This window comes from Phyllostomus hastatus, unplaced genomic scaffold, assembly GCF_019186645.2.
Source record: "Phyllostomus hastatus isolate PE091 unplaced genomic scaffold, TTU_PhHast_1.1 phas_scaffold_345, whole genome shotgun sequence".
Taxonomy (NCBI): Eukaryota; Metazoa; Chordata; class Mammalia; order Chiroptera; family Phyllostomidae; genus Phyllostomus; species Phyllostomus hastatus.
Window position 1 is genome coordinate 16,652,116 of NW_025334024.1, and position 6,546 is coordinate 16,658,661.

The 6,546-nt window shown below is 46.9% G+C and overlaps 1 pseudogene; it reads right to left on the reverse strand.

Annotated features, from left to right (window-relative positions):
• Positions 1–4,767: 4,767 nt before the first annotated feature.
• On the reverse strand, positions 4,768–5,378 carry LOC123806129 (annotated as a pseudogene).
• Between the last annotated feature and the right edge of the window lie 1,168 nt (positions 5,379–6,546).

Consider the following 6,546-nt stretch of genomic DNA (forward strand, 5'->3'; position numbering starts at 1 on the left):
GGAATAGTGTCTGACTTTCTTTGCCAAACTCTGTCTTGTCCTGTTGATGTGACTGACACCAGGCAGAATGACCATAATTTGAGAATCCCTGACCCACAGGGGATGGTGACAGATGTACTTCATGCCACTGAACTGTATGTTTTGTGTATTTTATCAATATTGCAATTTTTTTTTACAAATTACTAAAAGAAAAAAAGGAAGTGATCAGATTCTGGGTATATTTTGAAGATATTGACAATGAGATTGTCTAAAGGATTGGACATGGGGTGTAAGAGACAGAGAGCATCAAGGATGACTCCAGGGTCTGGGGCCCGAGCAACCACTGGGATGGCCATGCCATTTCCTGAGATGGGGAGGTACGCGTCATGGACACTCTCAGGGCATGGCTCAGATCCCCTGGGATCCCTCTGACTATTTCTGAACTCCCCTCCCTTGGCTTCTTCATGCTGATGCTCCTGCCAGCCTGCCCCCATGCTGTTGGAGTCCCTTTGCCCTTACCAGGAGGTACCCAGGAGTTCGCCTCCCCAATCCTTAGCCAGTGACCAACTGGTACAGGAGTGTGGAAGCCTAGCTTCCTTCCCCACAAACTCCTAGTGGTAACTTACACCCGGCATCCCCTGTAGGATCAGGCTGAAATCACACTTTTGCTCAGTTTCTTGCCCTCCTTTATTTAAAAAGGAATGTATTGGTCTTTTTTTTTTAAAGATTTTGTTTATTTATTTTTAGATAGAAGAGAAGGAAGAGAGAAAGAGGAGAGAAACATCAATGTGTGGTTGCCTCTTGTGCACCCCCCTACTAGAGACTGGGCCCACAACCCGGGCCTGTGCCCTGACTGGGAATAGAACCAGCAACCCTTTGATTCACAGGCCGGCACTCAGTCCACTGAGCCACACCAGCCAGGGCAGTTTCTTGCCCTCTTTATCTCGCTTCTCCCACTCCTTTACGTGTTCCTCCTGGGCGTTCTACCTTAACAACTCATTCAGGCACATGAATCCTTGTCTCAGGGTTGGCTTCTTGAAATCCTATTGCAAGTAGAGCGAGTTTGGGATTGGGGGAAGGTCAGGACTTCAATTTGGGGCATGTTTAGGGATACTCAGTAGTGGCACAGTGAGGAGGCTGTGGTTGGAGACACCAGTTCAGGGAAGAAGTCTGGCCTGTGATACACCTTTGTCATGGGGAGAAAACATCAATCTGTGGAGAAAGGCTCACCCAGGTAGAACCCAGGGCCTTCCCAGTTCCGACAGAGCATGGCCTTCTTCGTCAGAACGGTCGCACCGACCCTGACACAATCCACCCGAGCAGGGCTGGGACTCTCAGTCTCTTTGCTGTTTCAAACAGAAATGCACCTTCCCTGTGCTTCTTGTCTGCATTTCGTATGTGCTACTTATTGCCCTATAGACTCTCTGGCATCCTCACTTTCCTCTGAGTGTCTTCCTGCCTCACTCTTCACTACCTCTCTCCTTGGCCTTCTTGGGGTCCTGGGCAAGGACTGTCAGAATATAACTTCTCCAGATTTCCCCAGAGCACCTGACCAGGGAAAGGTCTGTGGCACTGAAGTTAGGGGTCAGCAGACCTGAGTCTGAATCTTTCCTCTAAAAACGACTGTCTGCTTGACCTGAGCTATTTAATCTCTCCAAGCCCTCTGGAGCTAGTAATTTCTGTCTGATGGGTGATGATGAGAATTATCCCAAACTAAACTTCTGACCTACCTACCTGCCCCACCCCCGCCACCCCCTGCCACAAACCTGCTCCTCCCCCAATCCTTCCATCTCAGTGAAAGGCAATTGCAGACATCCAGTGGTCAGCCTGAGTTGTCCTTCACTCTCTGACTTGTCTTTCACACGTGCTCACTCTGCCCCTTTTACATTGGCCTACCTGCGGTTCTCTGAACACACCAGGCATGGGTGTGCCTCTGGCTCTTTGCACCTGTGCTTTCCTCTGCCTGGCTCGCCTTCCCCACTGGGTCCTCCTGCCTCTCCCTCACTCCTTCAGGTCTCCCTGCTCCTCAGAGAGGCCTTCCCTGACCTCCTGCATAGATGGCACTCTCCCATCACCCTCTTTCACTGCTTTACCCTCCTTTATTTTTCCATAGTACTTATCATACCCTGATTTATTAGTATGTATATACTTTTTTTTGAGAGGCAACATACAGTAATGATTAAGAGGCACACTGTCCAGGTTTCAATCTTGATTCCAGCTCTCCTGAGCTGTGAAATCTTGGGTAAGTGACTTTCAACTCCCTTTTCCTCAGTATCCTCATCTGAAAAATGGGGTAAGCACAATAATTCCTTCCTCATAGGTGATGAATTAATATTTGTAAAGCACGTTAAAACATAGTAAACATAAGTGTTCATTAAATTGTATTTATTCTTTCCCTGGCTGGTGTAGCTCAGTGGGTTGAGTGCTGGCCTGCAAACTGAATGGCTGCCAGTTCGATTCCTGGTCAGGGCACATGCCTGGGTTGCAGGGCAGGTGCCCGGTTGGGAGCATGTGAGAGACAACCAATCACATATTGATTTTCTCCTCCACTCTTTCCCCCTCCCTTCCCCTCTCTGTAAAAGTGAATAAATAAAATCTTGAAAAAATTTAAAAAAATATTTATCAAATGAATGAAATCAACGGGATAATAACTGTTACACATTTGGTAGGGTGTTAGACACATAGAAGCAAAATCACAGAAGTAAAATCAACGTGGGTTCCCTGACCTATCACCCAGAACCGACACGAGATCCAACGAACTAGTATAAGGGAAAGGGTTGTGCAAAGTATTGTACAAATAATACAAGTCATAAGAAAATGATCTACTATTGTTTTCAGAGCACACACTGGATTCAGACTCTGTGCTGAGCACTGGCATGCATGACCTCATTCTAATCCTCACAGCTCACACATACCATTCCCTTTACACAGACAAGGAAACTGAGGCTAAGTCCCTTGCCCAAGGCCACACAGCTGCAGCGGAGGCAAAGGCACAGTATTCTGTCTCACTCCAAAATGCATTGCCTGATTCAGATGCCAACCTATCATCCACCAATATTTGCTGAAATGATTAATTTGGGGAGCACATATTAGGAAGAATTCTACAACATTTGATCCTTTCTCTGAAGAACCTCTTAAACATATTTGCATCTGGTCCAAGGTTAAATTCTGAGTCCTCCAAAAAACATTTAGAAAGAGCTTTTCTGCCCATTTTTGGTAGCAAATTTCCCAGAACTTCACTCCCACACTACACACTTGTAGGGATGTGTTCCAAAGACAAGGGGGATTTCAGTCTTTTTTAGGAAGTACCCTTAAAACTGGGTAAGGCCCTGTTTTCCCCCTCTCCTCCCCTGCCCAGCACTCTGCACAAATGGTTCCATAGTCTTGCTTCCTTATGTCTGTTCTGGGCTTTCTAGGACTCTCCTTTCTGCCCAGTGATGTCACAGGCCAGCTCTTCCCACCTACCACTTTTGAATCATTGAAGGTGCTGAGGCAGCTATTCCCCAGTGAGAAACCTAATCCACATACCTTCCCTTTCCCTGAATCTCAGTCAGTGCTGTGATGCCTTAGGCACTGGAATTTTTGCCAAGGCCTGAGCTGTCAATTTCCAGATATCAGAGGCCAAGTATTTATGTATATGTGTGCACTGAGGGCATGAAATCAATTAATCAATAAGCACTCACAAAGCCCCAGATCTCTGTGGTTGGCTTAGGTCTAGAAACTTTGACAACTCTAAGACCAAAAAAGGGACCTGAAAGAAAATAATAATAGTAACAACAACAACAAAATAGGAATAATCTGTACTCAGACACATTCTTTTTTTTAAGGTTTTTAATTTATTTTTTATATTTTAGAGAGAGGGGAAGGGAGAGAGAAAGAGATGGAGAGAAACATCAGTGTGTTTTTGCCTCTCACATGGCCCCCACTGGTGACCTGACCTGCAACCAAGGCATGTGCCCTGACTGGGAATCGAACTGGTGACCCTTTAGTTCACAGCCCACGCTCAATCCACTGAGCCACACCAGCCAGGGCAGACCCATTTTTATCCTTCCCCTGAAAGGCAGGGGTGACCTCCACAGATTAGATTTCTCAGGTTCACTTGAGAGATGACTTCCTGCTGGGTTTAGCCAGAGGGAGAGTGGAGGGTGGATGAAGAAAAAAAGCCAGGGTATTTCTCCTGCTTCAGCAATATCCTGGCAACAGCTGTCTCTTCTCCAGCTCCGACACCCACTGTGGGTCCAGGTTCTGCCAGACTCTGGGTTCGAGGACACCATCTTTTCCCTCTCTTCCTTCTGCTAGGGGGTGGATGACTTCTTGTTGCCTAATCTCTAGGTGGCATCACTGTCCTGTTTGGCTTTCCAGCCTTTCTGTCACCTCTGCATTAAATTCCCTCTGCTTTAAATGCTCTCTGATTTTGTCTTCCTGATTGGATCCTGACAGAATAGTTATAACTTACACAATACTTACTATGGGTTAGACATTCTAAGTGCATTATGTAAATTCATTTATTTAATTCTACCATCAGAGGAATGACTACATTTTACAGATGAGTAAATTGAGAGTTTGATCAACCCCAGTGAGATCTCAAATCTGGATACATATCAAAAATTGCTCAGGAAACTAATTAAAAATAGAGGAGATGATGGATGCCATCCTAGCCTTATCGAATCACATTTGCCAGTCCATGGGGCCCAGGAACCTGGAGACTTTTTTTTCTCTTTGACAAACTATTTATTGAATTTTGCTTCAGTATGGGATGTCTCTTATTGTATCTCAGAATCCCAGGATTCAGGGAGGTGGTAGAGTGGCAACGGTGAATATGGGGATCTGGTCTCCCAAAAGTACCTGCCACTCTACCCCCACTTCTTCTGTGGATGCCAGGCGGGTCACCCCTCCACTGAAGCCTTCCCTCTCCATGGCCAAAGTGAGAGCATTAGCAGCGAACTGCAGACACTCCTCCTTGACCATGCCTTCTCGGTAGGTAGCATCAACACAGACATAAATATAGGAATTCCTGGAGCCTCTAATAGCAAAGGACTGTCTTACCATCATACCCACCATGGGCACTGAGTACACCTGCCCTCCTTCTTGGGGGTCCCAGCCCGCAGTGATGATTCCTGCCATCAGGTCTTCCCAGTATCAGTAACACATCTCCTTGAAGAAACTGGCTGCTGTGTGCACAGCAGAGGCTCACTCAGCTCAATACTGTGGAAACCAAGCTGACAGGTAACATCATCAGCTACTGCCTGGGTATCAGCTGCGGAGCCTGAGCGGCAGCAGAAACTACAATCATGAATAGGGGTCGGCTTGTCAGTCACTTGATTGGGGATGTAGGACCCAGTGATTGTTCTGGAATCGGCCCCCAGAACCACACCCTTGTCAAATTGCAGGGCCATGATAGTGGTCTTTCACATCCAATCACAAAATTACCACAAGGCATCCTCAGGATACCTCTCCCCTGCCTCCAGCACAGCATAGATCACCTCCCGCCCGCCCCCACCCCAGTTTTCCCAACGCACTCAGGCCTATTCTTCCATTGCATTGAGACTTGTGCACATCTCCTGAACCCAGAGTCCTTCCTCACCCATGGAACCTGGAGATACAATAAGCTCCCCAGCTCTGACCAGTGTGGCTCATTTGGTTGGCATCGTCCCGCAAAGTGAAAGATTGTAGGTTCAATCCCAGTCACGGTGTGAACAAGAGGCAACCGATGGATGTTTCTCTCCCTCTCTTTCTCCCTCCCTTCCCCTTTCTCTAAAAATAGCCAAATAAATAAAATCTCTTTACAAAAAAATGAAAAGCTCCACCAGTGATTCTGATGCAACTACCCCAGTACTCCTCCATGAACTGGTATTCAGGAAACCCTGCCTTTGTTTTGGTGATGAGGACACCAAGATCCATATCCAAAATGCAACCTGTCCACGGCTGCACAGCAAGCTCGGGGGCAGATAAAAACACCACCAAGGACAGTGCTTCCTGTGCCCGCTGTGGGTCCACTTCCACTGCCTCCTCCTTCAAGGTCACACGGCTGGTTCTGATGTTTGGACTTGCACTCCCTGGGAGCCATCCAAAACAACTTCTTTTTGGAAATGTATTTTAAAAATTTGCTATATAAACAGATGTGTATGCAGGATAATTGAGTAGTTGATCAGTGTTTGGAAAAAGGAAAAAGGGAGGCAGTTTAATCCACTCAATCTCTTATTTTCAGTCCTTTCTGAATAATTTCAGGGAGTTAGGTAACCCTTCCCCCATTTTACCTTCCCCATTCTGACCAAGACTGTGGTCAGGCCAAGAATTTGTAGTTTTTCCCCTCCCTCCTTCCCTCTCTCCCTCCCTCCCTTCCTTCTCTTTCTTTCTTATTTTGAGAGTACATTTATTAAAGCTGGGGACAGTGAAACAAGGATGGCCTTAGGACAGAAGAAGCAACAGGAGAGAACCCAGGCAGGGCTGCTGTCAGCTCACTAGAGAGTCAGAGAAAAGGAGCCTTGGGGTCAGGTGCAGGGGATTAGCTTAGGACAAGCTGCCGCTGCCCATTGCTCCCCTGGTTGCAAGTCTCACGGGGTCCCT